Source organism: Molothrus ater, chromosome 4 (assembly GCF_012460135.2).
Source record: "Molothrus ater isolate BHLD 08-10-18 breed brown headed cowbird chromosome 4, BPBGC_Mater_1.1, whole genome shotgun sequence".
Classification (NCBI taxonomy): Eukaryota; Metazoa; Chordata; class Aves; order Passeriformes; family Icteridae; genus Molothrus; species Molothrus ater.
The window spans coordinates 17,664,155-17,685,433 of record NC_050481.2 but is presented as its reverse complement, the minus strand read 5'-3'; positions in this window follow the sequence as shown (position 1 = coordinate 17,685,433).

Here is a 21,279-nt window from a genome sequence, read left to right as displayed (position 1 = left end):
TAGATTTCAGAAAATCATAGTTTTCTTATTGCCTGAGTGCTAACACATGCAACACACCACACTTTATCCCAGTGACCAGACCTACATGAGGAGTTGCTGCTGCACTCCCAGCTTTGATTGTAGCCAAGAGAGCTGGAAGGACCCAAATGAGGCCTCCTGGTCCAACCCAATGGAAGATCCACTCAGTTAATTATCCTGCTCATCTTTTTCCTTAACAAGCTCCTAAGTATCCTTGATGATGAAGACCTTGCAAGGCCATTCTTTTAAATGGGATTAGGTAATTAAGTAACCTTGTTGGTTAACTCAGACCATAAGTCAGGAAGATGCTCACACATGTTCTTAGCTGAATTGCTAGTTAGGCAGGCACAGAAATGTGTATTTAAGGTTAAGAACTGCTATTCTGAATGCATTGATGTGCAGTGGAAAATTAGTACCAATAAACAGAAGTGCTATTTTCCCAATAATAAAAAATAAAGAATATTGACTGTGGTCAGGGAAGGGAAATCTACAATTTTTAACAGATCTAACTCAACCACTTCCATTTCCAATAGATCTCTGCAAAGTCTTGTTAGAGAGCACCTGTCCTTTGCCTACCTGGCTGCAGAATAGCCACATGTCCAAGTGAATTATGCTCAGTCTTCTACAATAATTTGATTTAAGAAAAAGTAGATTTCAAAGCAATTAAAAAGCTGTTGTTCTTTGGACCTTGCATTTGACTCACCAAAATTATTATTCCCAGTGGAAAAAGCCCTTGGAGAATCTACTGCTTCATCTTTGGGAAAATCCTTTTTGTAACAGCCTTTCTTCCAGCATCTGCACAGAGGGGAAAAACAAAAAATGAAACAAACATGCAAAACAACAACCAAAACTCCCCACAACACCAACTAACCAAACAATCCCACCCCTCACAAAAACCCAAATCAAACTAGCAAAACCCCCAAATCTTTAATACTGCTTCTGCTGGGATGCTCAAAGAAATGAGATATGAGATATGAGATTCTTCAAGATACAATTACCTCTCTGATGATATTCACCATTCACCATACATGCTCTGGGAATGAAACAAAGCCCTACAAGTTGAAATTAGATTTCCTCTATATCTTTAAGCTCTGTTTTAATGCAGAGATGAGAATGAAATCAATGTTCAGAGGGTGAGTAACAAAAAGACAAAAATACACTAAGCTAAAGTGTGGTGGTGTGGGGTTTTTTTCCCCTCTCATATCATTGCATGTAATGAAGATGGAAAAAAACCAATACATTGTGGGGGGAGGCAAGGAAGAGCTTCAAAATGCCACCAGCCTGTTGCGCTGTTGGTGCTTTTTAAAATCATGTCTCAGACTTAATGCTGTGAGTCAGCCCAGAAAAACTTAGACACAGAATAGTTGCAGTAGGTTGTGCAGTTGTCTCCAGAGGCAACAGCAAGATTATTCCCCAAAGGATATTTTCCCAGTACTTTGTCCAGCAAAACTTGAAATGTGTCCAGGGATAAGGTTTCCACCAATTCCCTTGAGTGATTACTCCCTAGCCTCATATATCTCACCATTTGGAAGATTTTCCTGCTGTTCAGCCTACATTTTTGCATTTCTTAATTTCATACTATTACTTGTGGTTATGGCCCAAATTAATCAAAGTACTTCAACGCATGCTTAAATTTAGGTATGTGCTGAAGCTCCACTGAAATCATGGACATTGGTGTTTTGCAGGGCTGATGGATCTGCACACGTTTTAGCACCTGTGCTGAATTGGGACCATGCATCATGCAAAATAATTATCTTTCTCTTACATATTTTTAAGCCATTATCCTTCCCCTGCTTAATTATTGATTAGATAAGCTATATATTTAAGCTACTTAATCTCTCCTTGTGTATCACTCCTTCCAAGAGTCTGATCATTTTTCTTTTTCAGATCTGAATTCCCTGAAACTCTTCCGTGTTTTTTGAGGACGGATAATGAGGTATTGCAATTTAATGACATATCCCAGGTGTGATTACATAAAGAGCAGTTATTCTGTGCAGTCTGAGGATATAACTTACCTTCACCAGCAACCCCAGAGCGCATTGATTTGTTGTGCTGCTCTATCATTTTGTAAGACTCTATAATCTACTCCTATTCTTTTCCATATCCATCACCCCAGCATTCAGATATTTTTTACTTGCATAGGCAGACAGCCTTGAGGCCTTGAAATTCAGTGTGGTGTTTTACACTGGGAAACCTCTAACAGAACCAAATTGCAACCTTAGAGAGGTTTCCAGAACACTTTCTTTCCAAAAAAAAAAAAAAACAAAAAATCCCACAAAAATACTCCATTTCAAGTTGTATTGTTTGAATCTGTTCACCCAGAATTTTGAGTTCCCAATCAATTTACTTCAGGAGGATTTGTCACACATACCACCCTGGCACCGTGGTGTCTGCATCGTTTGTTGCTCATTATTCCATTATTCCCCAGGTAGATATGGGGCTTTAATGATAATTTCATTATTTTGAGATGGTTTAAAAGTGGGTTTACTGAGTTGTAATTGACTATGATTTTGATTATTTTCTCTTTTTTTCTTTCTTTTTCTGAAGGTATGTCCTATTTGCTTTCTCTCTTTCTCTCATATTTCCATTAACTTCCATAAACAACTGTCACTGAGCCATTACATTCTGTAATGAATTACCTTATTCTCAAAGATGCATGTCATCTGGACCAATTCGTGGATACACATTTTGTTTTCAGCACTGTTACCAGTTGTCCTACACAAAACATACAATGTTTTCTTTACTTCACAATCAAGTATTATGGTTGGTTTTCACTTTTTTTTTCCAATCTGAAGTATTGTCATGACAAAACTACATGAATTTTTAAAAACAAATGCTGTGGAGTGATACAAATAGACATTACTGACTTCTGCTATAGATCCTGCAAAACTCAGCTTATCTCTGATAAACCCACATTTCCATCATAAAATCACAACAATTCAAGTAGATAGATAGATAGATAGATAGATAGATAGATAGATAGATAGATAGATAGATAGATAGATAGATGGTAACACTGAATTAGACCTCGACAGACTCCACATTCTGTGTTTTCTTCTCCCCCATCATCATCTCCTCTGTGGTCCTGGTTTAGGAAAGCACTGTAAGATCCCTCCCTGCAAGGGAAGCACCTCATGTTTTTGCATGCTGAATTTTCCCACACTCATTTTTAGGTATGAAATTCAGTGGGATTGATTGCACTGGACTCAAGCAAATTTCCAAAATAAGGAGCAATTCAAAAGCAGAAATCAGCAACAAGGCTCACATTTAGTCTGTCTTTCTAGTCTCTTCCTCCTAATACATACCTTAATTTTTCTATGTGCAGAATAACCTCAAAAAATAACAGAAGACCCCCTCCCATATTATATAGAAAATGCAACTGACAATGATTTACTTTTGAAAACATGGTCTGTCAAAAAAATGCTTTGCATTTAAGGGATTGTTTAAGCCATAGCATACTGGCCAGCCATAGTAGATTTGCAGTACCATGGCACCAACAGAAAAGCCTAAAGGAGAGAAAGTGCCATGGGATGTCTGGTTCCTAACTTTTAGCTAACATATTTTCTTGCAGCCTGTTAATGTCCAATGCCTTGTGCAGCAGAAGATGGGTTCTCAATCTCTCAATAACAGTATGCTGGTTTCATCTGGGGTAGAGTTAATTTTGTGCACAGAGGCTATTATTGGGCTGTGTTTTGGATTTGTGCTGAACACAGCGATGATAATCTAAAGATGTTTCTGTTATTGCTGAGCAGGGCTTGCACAGAGCCAAGGCCTCTTCTATTGTTTGTACTGCCACGCTGGCAGGGAGGCTGGGGATACACAGGGGGTTGGGAGGAGACACAGCCAGGCCAGGTGACTCAACCTGACCAAAGTGATATTCCAGCCCATGTGGCATCGTGCTCAGTGTATAAAGTGGGGAGAAGAAGGAGGAAGGGGGGACATTTGGAGTGATGGTGTTTTTCTTCCCAAGTCAGGTATGCTGGGGGGCCCTGCTCACTTGGAGATGGCTGAACACATTCCTACCCATGGGAAACACGGAATTAATTCCTTGTTTTGCTTTGCCTGAGTGTGCTGCTTTTGCTTTTCCTATTAAACTGTCTTTATCTCAACCCACGGGTTTTCTAGCTTTTGCTGTTCCAATTCTCTCACCAGTCTTACTGGTGGGGGAGTGAGTGAGCTTTTGCATGGGCCTTTGTTGATGGCTGAGGTAAATGATGACAAACAGAAATATGCCTGATTTTCTTTTGGTATTCCTACTCTTTTGGTGGGTGTCAGTACTGTTTCAGTGTTTCCTGAAGCGGAGGCAGTGGGGACATGGAAAGACTTCCTGGCATAGATAGGGTGTTGCCCTGAAAAGTGTAGTATTTAGTCCACCTGGGAAGGCTGTGCAAACCCACTGTGGAACACTGGTGGTGACTGGTGGCTTAGACATGGATTGCAAAATGGCCATGCATAAAAGCCGTCTGAACTGTTGACTTGAATCTGTCTGTAGTCAAGGTAATAAGGCAATTAGACACAAAAATCATTAATAATTTAGCTTAATTGAAACCTAACAATATAGACTTCCTCTGCAATTCAAAGTAATTTCAACTGTTTGTAAAGCATGACCTGTCTCTGTTGTTCTAGTACATATGTAATGTGGGAGAAAATAAAAATTGTCACTAGAATTTCACTTAAAAGAACTTGTGTTGCTTTTTTTTCCCCGTTAATTTGAACCCATGAATTCTCAGAGTTAGCTGTGATTCTATTTTCAAATAAAGGCTCTTTTTGTGCGTGGATAAATTAGGCTGGAAGATGTAACTGGCTGTTGTAGAGCGGGGGTGGGACTTTGATGCAGAAGTCATGTTGAAGCAGATGGGTGTGCTGAGCATGCTTCAGCCAGGCTAAATGGGAAGAGCAATTAAATGCTCTTCCACACAGTTATTGCTGAAACAACAGGAAGCAGAAATAGCAGAGTAAATAAGCTGTGCCATCAGAGAGGTTTCCCTGGAACTGACAGCAAATTTGGAAGCAAAGGGGTTTGTTGCTTGCAGCTGCTGGTGAAAGTCACAAAAGTTCAGGGAAACCAGGAAAAACCCCAATAAATAGCAAAAGCAATGGCTTGGCTGAGAAGGAGAAGAAGCAGAATGGTTTTTAGGACCAAAAAGGTGGACAGTAATTTCTGGGCTGCTTGTTGATTTACTCTTGAAGTATTCAGGAAAATCAGATGTTCTTTGAAACAAACAACCCAACAACACACAGATATTGGTGCCCATACTCCTTAGGAAACCAATGGACTGACCTTAAATGATCTATAGGGCACTTGAAAACATTCATTGCATGCTGCAACTTAGCATAACTCCACCAGCCAGGATCATGGAGCCTTGAGGCACTGCAAGAAACCAACCTGTCCCAGCCATGAGAAAGAGGGGCAAATCCACCACTAGCACCCCTCACAGAGTTACCATGAAGGATGAACTGTACTGATGTCCAGAAGGTAAGGTGCCAGTTCTCATTGCTTGCTGGGCTGGAGAGAACTTTGAGCTACTGGGAGAAATGTTGTGTTGGCCCTGGGGACTGCTGGGCACAGTGTTTTTGCAGTTACTATTAACTATTTTGTTGATACTATTAACTGTCTATCCTCTAATGCTGATATCATCTGTAAACACTCATCATACCTATCTCCTGGCAAGCAGGATAAGAGAGGAAAAAAAAAAAAAAAACAAGGGAAAATACCACTCTTTTTGCAACTCTGTGGGAGGATTTAGAGCCATTTAGGAACCAAAAGTAGGAAATTATCACAGCTGAGAAATTGGTGTTTTAAAGGTACTCTTAGAGGACTTTGACTGCCATAGTATAAATTTAGTATTCATGGTATTAATGGAAAAATTCTAAACCGAACAGGAAATTAACTTTCTTACTTGAGGTTATGCTGCAGTGGTAAAGTGATCCTAATTGTTTTTAAGACTAAATGCTATTGCTAAGGGTAAATCAGGTTTCAAAAAGAAAGAAATCAATAATGCAAAGATAGATTTTGAAGATTTCAAATAAAAAAACTAGGTAAAGTGGTTTGTATCAAATATAACAGAAAATCCCTTCAGTAAAACATGCATAAGGCTCAGTCTTGAGCTGATACCTCATGCATACAATTTAATGAATAAAAAACATAAATTAAATAAGATTGGGTCAAAACATAGACAAAGGGATTATACCGAAAATCAGAGCTTTAAGAAATGGGTGGTTGTGCAGACACATGCAATTGATCTTTTTGGTCTTCTACGTGACCTTTTTGCCTCCTGGACTCCGTTTCAGAAATCAGTAGAATGATTTTTTATTAAGTTCAGTTTTCTTTTAGCGCATAGCAGCAGTCAGTGAAATAATGGCTTTTTTTACCCCCTACTGTGCAGTTGATTGGCACGTCCTTGTTTCACACATTCATTTCATAAATCTTTTAATGCTTCCTCTGATTGAGTCACAGGAAAATGATCCAAGACAAATGGGCAATCTGATCCTCAGATAGTTAGCACAGTGCCTCACAGCCGAAGATAAGGCAAACAAAACACCAAAGTGTGCCAGCAGAGGCAACCAACAGGAAGAGATGACTGAAATGCAGAAAAGGCCAGTGGACTCCCACCTGAGGGCTGTGTGAAATGCTGAGTAGTCCACTACCAAGGTACTGATACCATAACAGTGCAAAAAGGATGACAGTGCCAGGTAGTCTTGAATATTCCTAAGCTTGGCTACAGATGTACCCAGTTAGTTTTGTGCTCATTAGAGCTGTAGAAGAAAGGTCTTGCTGAGACAAATGCTGAAAGAGGAGCAAGCAAGATGTACCTAATGTCTTTCATGAAGGATAACAGGATGGACTATCAAATGTTATCAACCAGCACACAAGAAAAGGGGGTCAGGGACCTCACCTATTCAGCCAAATGGAAATCAGACAGCAATCAATATCTGGAGCAGATTTCAAAAGAGGTTTTCAGGTGCATAATCTCAGCAAGATGAGCGGGAATTGTGTTCTAAAATCCCTTACTCAATAATCCCTACTTTTGCATGGCTACAAAGAAAAATAACAAACATATGGTGAGGTCTGTAGGTAGCCTGGCACTAGCATGTGTAAAATGTGTAATGGTGGCATCTCTTAAAGCTTGAACTCATCACTTGGTAGCTTTGGCTGAGCAGGAGTTTATTATTCATAACTCTAAAATCCACCCCATCTCATTTCATCGTCCAAGCTGTACAATCAATAATTCAAGTATGAATTTTAAGAAGATTTCCAAATTAAGCCAGACACCCTGATGTATAGGACATACCACACCAATTAGTATACACAACAGCTTCTCAGTGAGCCAAGATGAGAGAGCAGCATAGTGATTTGGAAAATATGAATATCATTACGCTGAAGAGATGCTTAGAGCAGTAGGTAGGGAATAAGGTTCAAGCATTGGAATTGCTTTTCAGATGTGACCCTCAATATATTTTGGAGATTTGTATCCAATGCCAGACCTCTGTAAATTGACTGACAAATTGATGTATCCTGTATCACAAGGCTCTTTCACAGAACACAGCTAAACACCTAAATATCATTAACATTATTAGAATATGAGAGCTCCCAGTTACCTGTGTTATCAGGACACCCTTTTCCTCAGGTACATCTTACTCAAGGAGTGAGTAAGGAGGGAACTGCAGTACAAGTGTTTTTTGCAGTGTTGCTTACCTGGTGCCACATGCTTGTTTGTGACATTTTCTGGGCACTAGATGGCCTGGATGTGGCAGTGGAGAGCATCATCAAATATAATGCTAACAGCAAAATTCCTGCTTTGTGGTGGTCAATCCAGGATGCCTATCATAAATTTAAATCTAGGTTACAAGTTACCTGCCTTCTGCTTTTTGGAGCACTGACATAGAATAGCCTTTTTTAACAGGGCCCATAAAACTCCTTTTGTAGTTTACATGTAGTTACACGTTGAAGATTGCAAGCTTTTGTGTGCAAAGGAGGGAGGACTCATCTCTCCCTGTGAAATTTATGGTCAATCTACGGGCAGTGTAACATCACTGGCCCCACATTGCTCTCTTTCAAGTCAAAATATGACAGCACTGTGATGTATCCATTTTTTGTTGTTTTGTTTTTATTGATGGTGAATTTTTTTTGGTTGGATTTTTCATTATTTTATTTTGTATGTTTCATTGTTTGGTTTTGTTTTGGTTCACCCTGTTTTTTTTCTTTTATTTATATAGTTTTATTTACTTTTAATTAGTTTCACTCATTGCCTTGTTGGCTTTGTTAAATACTAGCTGTCCACCAGTATTTTTCATGTTTTTCTGTATTTCAGGTCTTGGACTAAGGATTCCTGCTAGGACTGCTGACCTTATAGATCAACTAGTTGAGGTGTTATTTTTTTTTTCTTTAGTGTGGCTGTCCTCTAGCTTGGAGGGTTCAAGACAGTGGGGTTGCATGCTCCTTGGTGTCCCTCCAAGGACTGACATACAGGTGGAGATTCTGTTGCTTGTCTCTGTGACCAAACTCCTGCAGACTTCTGGCTTTTCCTTTGCTGACCTTGAGCATCCCCCTCTTACAAATTCCTGGCTGTCTTTTACACCTTTGAAGACAAGCATATTTACTTTAGCATATGTGTTGAAAGGGAAGTACCATCCCTAAAGAAATAAAGCTGCTCTTTTATTCAGGAAGGGCAGTAAGATACAGCCCTTCCAGTGGGGATCCACATTTTCCTCTTTGGCTGTGTATCCCAGCCCCTGGGCTAAACAGAGGCTGAAGCAGAATAGTCCATTCAGGCTGCAAAGCCTGTGATCCTGCACATAAAAGCTGAAGGGAATGGAATGGCCAAGGCAGAAACCTGTGTTTCACCTCTTCAGATCATGTCTGTACCTACCCAAGCTTGATGCCTAAATTTCCTGTACAAAGAATATTGGGCAAGGAGAGACCACCCACTTCATCAAGCTGGATCTCATTGTGTGGCAGACACCAACACCTCAATGTTCATCAAAACCAGCCAGGTTTTTATCTGTAGTATATAAAGGCTAATCAGGAGTACATATTTCTATAGATGTGTTAGCAATATCTAGAGGGCACTGTTAGTGCTGCTGTTGTCTCTCTTTTTCTGTCATACCATCCAGGTTTTCAGGGGATCCAATGCAAATCCAGCTATCAGTGAGTTTTGGATGCTATTATTGTGTTTTATAAGACCAAATGGTTTTGGAAGGTACATTGTTTATGTTTGTGGTGTGCACAGTATTGGTTTATATTTGGTTTATATTTATTTTTATTTATTTATTTCTATTATATTTATATTGGTTTTCGCAATAATTTTTTAAGTAATTGTAATTATGCTTTCTGTGTAATTGCTAGTCATGTGTGTTTGTATTATGCTGCATTCTCAGTCTGGTATTTTCAAGAAGTGGACAAGCAGTGTCCACAATGATACAGTCTCCTTCCTTCCTTTCTAAGCCCACCATGCTGGATCTCCTAGCATATGCCTTATGGCCATTAGCTGCCAAAAAAAAGTCTCAAGGGGATTTTTATGCATCAGTATTTCTTACTTGGACTTAGATTGCAACAAATCCCCTATTACTCTCCTATTGTGATGGAGCCACTTGTATTTTGTAGCACTTGCAGAATGCCTGGTGCACAATTTGACAGCCTTTTAGGTTGCACCTTTTAAAAATCTCCAGCTGTATTGTTATGATCATAAACTGACTGCTAATAGTCTCCAAAAGCTGACTGCAGTTCTTATGCTCTGTACTTCCTTCCCTCTATCTTCGTTTTATCATCGCCCTTACAAAGAGCCCATTCCTTTGCAGCCATAATTAAGCTCTCAGTTTCTCTTTCCAGTCCTTCTCTGACAGCGATTATCATGTCTTATTTTTTGTAGTTGCTGAAGCTGTCAATCCACAATGCTTCCCAAGAGCCATGTTCAGGCTCACAGAAGAAGGACGCAAGCACGGAAGCAAGTCCCAGAAGTCGGTCATCATTTTAGAGATAAGGTCTGATCAGGGAGACACGGCTGCTTAGTTGGGGAAGATTTAAAAGCAGCATATGGTTGATGTTCAGGATATAAACAGCTTACACACACACCCTGCCACCACACACGTGCTCCAGCTGTCCCCCTAAGCACACATTGCACCAACAGCACAAACACTTGTGGTATTTTTCCCCAAGTACTCTTTCAGTACTCTTTCACCCATTTCAATTTCAAGAACTTTCTCAACATGTGGAGAGTTTTGGGTTTTTTTCACAGTTAGTAATGCTTTCTGGATTTCTGCTGCACAGTCTGATGATGTTTCTCCCTTGAGGCTATTTAGATGTTGAACACCCATAAAAACAGCCCTAGTACAGCCGGGTGAAGCTGCAGCCCACCACCCCATGGAGGTCTGGCTTCTTCTGTGTCTGGCTCCATCTAGCACTGTGACTCTGACTCTCAAAAGCTACCACCTCCTCTCAAGTCATGTCTGTCCATAACAAGAGTCCTAAACCACTTGCTCATTTATCAACGGGAAGCTGTCCATAGCTTTCATCACCTTTGTCATTTTCCTCTGAATTTTAATCATATTTTGTTTGCAGGTGAAGGAGCCAGAGTGTTCAAAATGGGGATGAACTTTGTGGTTGTACTGGGGTTTAACAATATTTTCTGTTCTCTATCTGCTCTGTAAAACCTCCTATGATTTTACTCAGCATTTTCCAGAATTAAGCTGGTGTTTTCATGGTCTTGCTCCTGGAAGTTACAGCCAGCCTAGAGCTCACATTGTTCACTTGAGTCTTGGATTGCTTTTTCCAAGGTGCATCACCTTAAATCTGTTTCCAATGGCTTGCACCTGTCATTTTATTACCTAGATTCTCCACCTTCAAAAATAACCTGGTAAATCTTTAGTCAGCCCTTGTTTACATTAGCTTGACCAACTATTTTGTTTTATTGGGATCTTTTTATTTTAACAATTGGCCCTTTTTTAGACTGTTTATAAACATGGGGAACAGCACAGCTCCTAACACACAGCTTTTAGGGACTCCATCAGTGAGCTCCATCCTCCTCAAGAACAGCCATTAACTCCTACAACTTGCATTCTGTCTTCAACTACTAACATATGCAGGCACCTCCCCTTACTGGAGCAAGTTTTTCCAACTAAATTGATCCATCATTTCCATTCGTCCCCAATCTACTTTTAAAGAATCAGAGCACGTGTTTTTCCCTCTATGCTAGCCCTAATAGGACATTTAAGGCACCAAAAGGTAGAAATAGCAAAACCAAGAGTGTGGTATGAATTTTGTACTCAAAATAAACACAAAACTTTGTCACATAAATGATTGCCCTGCTATCAAGAAATATTCCCCTATTCTCTAAGAACAATTAACTACACAAGGTTTACAGTACTGGAAGGCATTTACTTACAGACAATGTAGAATAATTTGCAGACAAGGTTGATTGCACTGGCAGGGTTTAACTGAAAAATAAAACAGAGATACACATTGATTGAAGCTATCTAAATAAAACATGAATGGCTTCTAATGAAAACAGCAGGCAAAATAGCACTTTGAGGCCTCAGCAACAACATTTTTCTCAGTACGGGTTGTGAGGTATCCAGAGCAAATAAGGTTCCTTGAATCATTTACTTATTTATCACCTTAAGACACATATTTTCAAATTTATGGATTTATGAAATTACCTTTGGTATTATTCACCCGCCTCACCTCTAAACATTTGGAGTAACAATTTCACAGATTAAAAAAAAATACTTCTAGTATAATCAGTGGGGTGCTGTAGGTTATGTCAGAAGAGCTACTGTCTCTCTGTAACACAAGCAATGCACCTCACTATGCAGCACCAAAAATCACCTTTTGGTCTCCCTGCCACTCTCCCTAGGAAGCAGCTCATCAGCTGGGGAAAACAGGTCCATGCTTCCTTCAATCTTCACTGCTGTTTCCACTGACTTTTGTGGAACTACTCTGATTGTCTGGCTACCAGTGCCTGGCGATGGATGGAAAACTAATCTGTGACATGCCTGTGGTTCTTCTCAAGTATGAATGGAATATTTTTATTCATTTGATGTAGTGGGTTTTTATTTGACACCCAGGCATTTCACTTCTTCTGTAGTATTCCACTTTCTTTGACACTGGCATGCAGCTCCTTCCAGCTACCAACTGATTTCATTATGCTTCTGTTTGCTTATGCTTTAGTATCATTAATGAGGATGTTGCCTGAGTCAAGACCTACCAGTAATCTCTGTGTATGCTACCTGACAGTGCCTCTCTGGTTTATGTGCAGTTATTGAGCACTACCCTGAGCCATGGACATCTTGCCAGCTCTCAATACACTTGAGAGCAAAGCTGGTGAATAATTTATTAACTAATTTGTGTCTTATGATCCTGCATGAAATACGTATCAACAGGCTTATTGTTACTGATTCGTTTCTTGCTTGCAAAAGTTCAAGAAATACTTAATGCAAACATGTTTTAGTGTGTGGGTTGTTGGCAAAGTTCATTAGTACAATCAAGACTAATACTTTCTCTGATGTGATTCTGTTTATATATATATATACGTATATATATATATAATCTAAAAATGTCCATGGAGATTTATTCTTTATTAGATGTGCCAGAGGTGCCACATTTCTTTTACTTTATGTGTTCAGAGATAACTCTGTTGGTACTGGCTCTTTCATTGTTTTAAGGATTTATTTCTGTGCGAAGAAGTCCTATCTCTTACTTTGGTTTTCCTTCTGAAAATGAATCCATATTCACCTTTCACTAATATATTGATCAGTCCCTGGTTGGTTTTCAGTTTTCAGTAGTAATTGCTAGAGTAGAAAATCAGACTGTTTTTTTTTTTTTTTGAAACACCTCTTATTGGGAAATTGATTTTTTATTATGTTTTTTAAAAGAAACTATCTACTCAATCATTAACTGTTTTGTCCTTGTTAGAAAGCTGATTTTAGTTTATCAAAGAAAATGTATTTTCCAAGGATTCTTCAGGAAAAATTACAACGTTAGGTGGTTTTTCCCCTCTCGTGTTACTTGGGTGGGAAGGTGGGAGGCAAATCATCATAATACCTTGAGATATCCAGAACCAGTGATTTGCATATGTATGTATATTACTCTAATATTAATACATGCATTTCTTAGTTCCCAGGACTCTTCCTTAAAATGTTTTTTCTCCTTTGTGTTCTTTTCAGTAAATTCATGCCCTACCATAAAAAGCAAAAGTTTGCTGAAGCCTCTATAATATAAACTGATAAAATGCACACTGGGAAAAATACATCTCAGTTTGAACTCTGTTACACTCAGCCCATTTGGAGTTGCCCTGCACTTTCAGGTTGATGCAGTATTTTTATTTTATCACCTTAGAGTCACAAGCTCCTAGGAAGTGGGTCTGTCATGTCACAGAAAGAGCTGCCTCTCACAGGCAGGTGGAACAATTCCTGTACATCAGCCAGTAGCCACAGCCCAGCCTTCTGCTGAGAAAAGGACATTTTATTTCAAGTGCCTAAGAGCAGCAATGTCGATGAAAAACGTTTCTATAAAGTGATAGATGCCTCACCACCAGATTGTCCAAACAGGATGAATGATAGCAGGGGAAGAAAACCCCAACAAAACACAAAAAAAACCCAAAAACCCAAACAAAAACCAAAAACTCAACCTAAAATCCAAACAAACCCCAGATTTGAAGCACAATGTTGCACTACTTCAGTGTATGTTCTATTTTCAGATGGCGCTAAGGAAGCACAATAGGCAATGATTTTTACATTATTCACAACAAAAAGTATTTGTAGAATAATGCAAATACACAGTGGCAGCCTGCAGGCTGTTGAAGGGTAAATGTTTACAGGAATGCTGGGTGTGAGCTGCACTGGGTTGGCATGGCACAGTTCCCAAAGCAGAGGGGGTACAGGGGTGGCTTCTCTGAGAAGCTGCCAGAAACTTCCTCTTTGTCTGCAGGAGAGAGTGGTGGGGGGAAGGTGTTTTTAAGATTTCACAGAATAATAGAATAATAGAACAACCTAAGTTGGAAAGGACCTATGATGATCACCAAAGTCCAGCTCCTGGGCCTGCACAGCACACCCCCCCAAGGGTCACAGCATGTGCCTGAGAATGTTGTCCAAATATTTTTGGAACTCTGTCAGGCTTGTTGCTGTGACCAGTTCCCTGGGATGCCTATTCCAGTGTCCAACCACCCTCTGGGTGAAGAACCTTTTCCTGATATCAAACCTAAACCTCCCCTGACATGTCATTCCCTCAGGTCTTGTCACCAGAGAACAGATCAGTACTGGGCCCTCCACTTCCCCTGTGAGGAATTTGTCTTATTTCTCATTATCTTCTTCTGATTTTGGTTGGTGAATGCCAAATTCTTGGTATTTGATTGGGCACTTGAAGAAACTGGGGGCAGCTGTGCTTTGAGAAATGTGGGATGTAGGAACAGAAAATCCAGGAGAACCCACATTTTCATGGCTAGGGAAAAAATTTCCAAGACAATCCTATTTTCCATTGATAACTTACTTGCTTAAACGTAGAGTTCAAACCTGACACTTAGAAAAACCAGCTAAAGCAGCTGTAGTGGTGGAAAAAAGACAAAAAATAAACACCTACCTCCATAGGGGATCTGACTCCAGTCACCAGTCATCCACACAGGAGCCTTAGGAGAGGCTTGTGGAAAGGGGCACGTGCTAATGTACACAAGCTTGTTTCTAACCTCACTGCCGTACCCAACTGGTAACAACTTGTCAGAGCACTAGTCTTGCTATTGCTCCAATGTGTTAAATTATTTATTGAAATTTAAACTATGTTTAAAATACATGTATTATGAGCTATACATATATTTAAACTATAATGAAGTTTAAAAATATAAAAAAAGTTGCATGATTTTGTTTCTTTGATAGCCTTTTAACTGCCAAACTCCTCCCTTCCAACCCACAACAGCATGGGATAGTCAACCTTCCCACTTACTGAAAGCAGTGATATTTTTTTTTTCTTTGATCTTTTTGCAAGCGAAGACAAAGCTGCTTTTCCTGGCATGGGGTGGAGGTCCAGGAAAAGAGAGGCTCCCTCACATTTGCTTTCAGGTTCTTGGAGAACTTATAAATACTTTGTGACTGCTCTTAGAAAAATATGAATTTAGCAACCACCTTCTTTGGGGATGGATCCTTGGCTTGTGCAAACTGTCAGAGCTGAGTTGAAATCAGTCATGCAGTGTGGCATTTTGCTTCAGCTCCATGCTTTAAGTCATTAAATCCCAAACTGGGAATGGCTGTGTCAAAACCCTTGAACCACCTGCTCAGCTAGAAAAGCAGCAAAGTGTAAGGATTTAGCTATACTAGATGCACACATGAAGATAATTCTGGGAAATTAAAATCCTGCTTGAGTGAACTTATGCATTTTGATTCTGGGAGGAAAAGAGGGCATATAAGTGACTTGTGTGCAAGACCCATTGCCTTTCAGTTCAGCTGGGATCACCACATATCATCCTTAGCCATGAAAATCCTCCCAGCTGCCATAAACTGCTCTGTATGTGCAGACCTTATAGTGTAGCTGCAAGTAACAAAAAGCATCCTAGAAAGGGTCACATTTTTATTTTTCTGGTTTGCTTTTGGACCATAAAGTCACCAGAAGGCATGGACAGCAGGAAGAGGGATTGATGTTCCCTGTCTCTTCCAATCTGAGAACTAGAAGGCATCAAATGAAGGCTAGGCTAGTTTTGAAGCAGAGAAAGGAAATCCTTTTTCACAGCACTTGGCATTAGAGTGGGGGACTCAGGGCCATGGAGCAGTGGAGCTGCTGGTGACTCATGCACATGTGAAATAGCAGTGGGGCACATTCGAGGAGAAGAACTGCTTTAGGAGTTGTCAAAGCCAAGCCTCCCACACCAGGTGTAGCAATGCCCCCTGCAGCACCTGTGAGAGCCCTCTGCAGAAACACCATTCTGGGCTTGCCATACCCATATTTCATTGGGGAGGATACTGGAGTGATCAGCTGATCCACTACCCATTTTCTTATATTCTGGCTGTTCTATGCTGTAGTTCTGCAGTATGACTCTTACACTGTTGCCTGTTGGCAAATTGTTTGTATGGTGGATGGATAAAACCACCAGATTCTCTGGAGAACTGAACTACAAATTAACCATCTTCTGCTTGTTCTTTAGCTTGTAGCTTGTTCTTTGCCTCTGCGTTCAGTTGTGTCTCTTCATGGAATTTACCCAGACTCATGAGTAGCCTTGTGTTAATGGAAGCTTCAGTTTTCTGTGGATAAATTATTTAGGGGGAGGAGGAATGGAAGGCTGTTCTATATTTATTTATTTTAAAAATAAATAAAAAGAAAGATAAGTCAAGAGTTATCCTGGCAACAAAAGATTACTTCAGCAAAATAAACACACCTAAAGGAACAAAACATTGTAGAAGCATCCATAAGCACACCTATATTAGCAAATTGAGACAATACATTTCTGTGGGAGGCTAATGTAAAGAAGTATGTTTCCCTTGTGAAAAAAAATCTGTGATAATATCTGCTTCTTTTACCATTTTTCAATCAATCACTTTTTAAAATGTGTCATTCCCTATCTATATGGTTTATTTAGGCTGAAGTGTATATGCAGTCCTAATTCTAGCTCCATTCCCATGCCAGTCAAAAAATCATTATCTGATTATACCCTAAGTTGGTAATTCAGGTTTCAACTTGTTTTGTTGTTTGAGGGGTTCCTTTTGTTTTTCTTCTTTTTTTTTTTTTTTTTCTGTGGAGAGATCTTGCTGCCACAGCCATGCAACAAGAGATGATTCATTCTGGATGGGAGAAATCAGCTTTGTCATGATGGCAAGGAGAAGAACTTAGGTTAGTATAGGAATTATATCTTGCAGGATTTATATTTTGTTATATATTTGTATATTATATTTGTATATACTTTTATTCTATCCTATCGTACCCTATCCTATGTAAATGTATTATATACTAAGGTAATCCAGCAGGAATTAAATTATTTTAATTTTCCTGATGGTAACTGGATCTCCCCCAATATTACAGAGCAGAACTTTACCTGGTGTGGGAAACCATTGTATAGGTGGTAGCAGAGACTTTGACATGTTCTGGTTCAGCCTCAAAGATTTGAAGACACTCTGGCTTGTTTTATGCAGCACAGCTTCTGCTTTACAACATTTTTCCTTGGGGCAAATAGATTCTCATCCTCAGGTAATCCTGTAAATTTTCCCACTCCTCTGAACTTGCCCAAAAGTGGCACAGCATTTAGAAGGAGACACAATTTCTCAGTAAGGGAAATTAATTATCCATGCCACCCATTCCTGAGCTTTCTAAAAAGAAAGAGATTAAAGTACAGTTGCTTTCTGCAATGTCAGTACCTGCACTTTAAGAATTAGAGGGATTGCAAGTTATTTGACTTAGACCACCAATGGTAATGACATTTGGTTACCACAGAGAAAATTCATGCTGCATTTAGTAATTCATAGTCCTGATTGTAAAAACCTATTCCTTTGTGTTGTGATGAACTAGCCTGGGAAACCAGACATGGGAGTCATAAAATGGGCCTGGCATGAAAAAAAATGTGGCCAAGTTGGGGTCAAGTCCTATTTAGTTTGTTCTCTTCAAATGAAGCAAGCATTTACCTGGTAGGAATGATCAGGCTGACATGTAGTAGACTATAAGAATGCTAAATAGAAAAATTAATGAGAGATTATCACTATGACCTCGGATTTGTAAGAATTATAAGGGGGCACCTTTGTGACACCAACTTTTGGCCTGTTTCCCTTCCTGAAGGCAGGCTGGCTTAAATGGGAATTGAGAAAGTCCAACTCTGAGTATTTTTCAAAAATCTGAAGAGCAATACACACAAGCACAATTTCATGGTACCAGCTCTACAGCTGAAACAATGCGTTTCATCATGCCAAGCTCCCCTCTTGAGGCAAACTTTGGAAAGCGATTGCACCCAGCAGATTAAAATCCCAAGGATACAAGGGAACTAGATTGGAACTAGATGTTCTTTATGGTCCCTTCCAACCCAAATCATTCTATGATTCCCCATGTTTTGCAACCTATCTGAAGCCTGTGGTCTTCCTTGCTCTTCAGGCTGTTCCTTGAAATGAACATCAAAGGATTTTTGAGGTCTTGACACTTGGATTCAGACCCACATCTGTCTTAGCCCTTTATTTCAAATTCTATCATAACATGGCTTTTTAACATCTACACCATCTACTACACAAGAATAGGGGGTTTTGCCTAATTTCCTGGGTTTTATAATACCTCTCTGCTCAACTGGCCAAAAGACACATATTTTATTTAGAGTGAAAGTTTTCCTGTTCCTGTTCTTGCCTTCAACTAATACTTAGACTAACACCACTTCACAGTGACCATGGGGAGCCTGTATTATGGTCCATGTATTTTTTAAGAGGCTGACAAGGAACATCTGTCCAGGCAGGAAAAAAGCTGTGGAAAAAGTTATGGGGATTAAGTTTTCTGCATTTTACATTATAATGACATTTCCAATCACTTGAGAACCGCATGATTGCTTTTCATAGCTCCTGGGAATCTTGACTCAGTGAGTGAGAAATGTACTCTTAAATAATGGCACTCGTTCTAGATTTTCTCCTTAAGAATGCACCGGACCTTAATGAATCAGCTTTTTCATGCAATCCCAATCACTGTGTAAGTCTGCCCTCTGACACTGGCTGCATGCAAATCTTCATGCATAATTCCCAGCACACTGAATTCTTTTGGTGAAAAGTCTGCAGGTTGCTGTCATTGTCAGCAGCTCTCCAGGTCTGCAACTTCACTGCCATTTTGGCTGGGCTTTTTATTTGGTTTATTTTTCCTGTTGATCCTGGGTTTTTGGCTTTCTGATACTATATCATTCATAACCAACAGCAAGCATATTTCTCCCAACATTGAGAAAAGCAGCTTTTGAAACTGGAGCAAGGAGAGGAAACATGGCACTGGTCATTCAATCAGTCTTTTGTCTTGTACTTTAAAAACATTAATTTGCATTAACATATGCAATTCCACAGGCAGTTCTGAGCCTTATCAGCCTTATGAATCTTATGATTGACCATGGCTCCTACTAGAGTTTGGGCTATGCAGCTGAAACACAAAGGTGAGCCTGACCTTTTTAGAATACCTGGAACAAAAGGACTCCTTCTTCCTTTCCTTCCCTTCCTGTTGGAGGGAACTGCCAGGAATAAGCTGCTTTGAAAATGTGGTTGTCTAAAGGCTGATCCAGGGAAATAGCCTTTTTTGGATAATCTAACTCCAGTTATTACATCATGCTGGTACAAGAGGGGAGCTAAAAGCTAGCAACGAGCTAGCATTTAAACCAGCTATAAAACCATAGAAATGCAAGGTATAGTCTTTGAAGTTTAACAATGAAAAACATCCGATTCCTACTTTTATTTCCTGCTTTTATACAGAAGACTTAAATTTTATATGTTTTCCCATTGCACATTACTGCTCCTGCACATTTCCCCAAGCAGTACTGGTGCCTCTGCACTGCTAAACCTATCAGACTACTGAGAACATAGGTCTGGAACAAAGAATGATCTACTCTAATTACTTTTAGAAGCAGTTGTACTTAAGAAGCACATGTATTTATTATGAATTGTTATGTTTTCCTTTATCCATACATAATGAATTTATTACAGTTGGGCAATTTAGTACACCCTTGTTTTCAATTTAATTGGATTCCTTTTAATGCCCACATTTAACCTTCAAGCTGAAAGGTTTGATATTCCTTTGAGAGTTGTATTTTCCTTTTTCCATAGTCCACATTTATATCTCTCTCTCTGTTGTGAAAGTTTTGTATGTTCCAGGTGGTTATGAGGCTAAAAAACAACTAATTTATGCATGCAATAAAATAGCTTATTATAAAAGCTTGTCAAAAACATAGAACTAGAGTAAATGTATTTTTGAACTTTGAAAGCTACTTTCATGTGGAAAAGTGTTTTTAAATTTTAGCTGAATGCAAAGTCATTTTCTGAAAAAAAGTCAGTTTTAAAGATGGGACATTCTACTAATTCTTTTTTTCTATTTTCTACTTGCTAAAGACAAAATGACAGCAGTTTGAGATAAAGCCAGAAATGTTTAGACCAAAAAATTGAGGGGAAGCAAAATTCCTAACAATGTACTGAAGTAATTGTTTTCAAAAACAATTACAATCAGATATCAAATCATGATTATATATTATTAAAATGACTATTTTTTCTTTCAGCTAAATATTTTTAAATCATTCGAAATTTAGAATTGTTAGATTTAAAACACACTGAATGAAACAATAAATTATTCCATTGTTTCAATGCCTCCATAGAGGTCAGAATATATGTGCATACTGACAGTTCCAGGAACTTATTCCCACATCCTCAACCAACTTTGTTGTTGCTGCTGAAATCATTGGGAGCTGATTATCAAAGTACCTTGACAAATGTGCTTCTTGCTGCCCTTGTTAGTGCAAAACTACTTTGGATATTTCTGACATCTTCCTTCAGATTTGTCTACATAATTTGGTTGATGCATTAAAAAATTCACAAACACTTAAAGCATCTGGAATAAAAATTATATTAATCTCATCTCTTTGGTGATTCTGTCATACATCTTTCTATAATTATGTTTCAATATGAATATTAAAAAATTAACTTTATTTAAGTTTTATTAGCCTCCAGATGCAAGGGAGAAGATACATTAAGACAATGGTCATAAAACTGTGTCAAAAGATTCATGAGATCTTATTGATGCTGTATTTCTTCTCTTTTCATGATCAAGACTAGAGCATTTCAGTCAGGCAATCTACCAGCTGTTGTTCATATTTCCAGCAAGAGGTTTCCACAGAACTGAAACTTTTAAGAGTTTAGGTGGTGGCAGGCCTGTTCAGCTTCACTGATATATCATTAAATGCAAATGTCTACATTAGTACAGCTTTAAAGTTCAAAATTCAAACACATAATTCATGAAGACTGAAAGCTAAAGTTCCCACACTGATGTCAAATCAATCGTACCGCTCAGATTATGCACATTCAATTGTACATTGAATTGCAGAAACCAGGCAGTTGAATTAATATCTGCACTCTGGCCAACTTAAGCACAGGGCTTTAGCAGCTGAATTAACTAGCCCTAGCTCTTTGAAAAGTGAGCCTGGACCAAGGGGAAGAGACACATGCACACATGAAGATAATTCTGGGAAACTAAAATCCTGCTTGGGTGAATTTGCACAAATGTGTGAGACTACAGTTCACATCTGACTTTGGGGTTCTACCTGCTCTGAAAACTCAAAGAAATGTCCCTAATACATTTGTCCA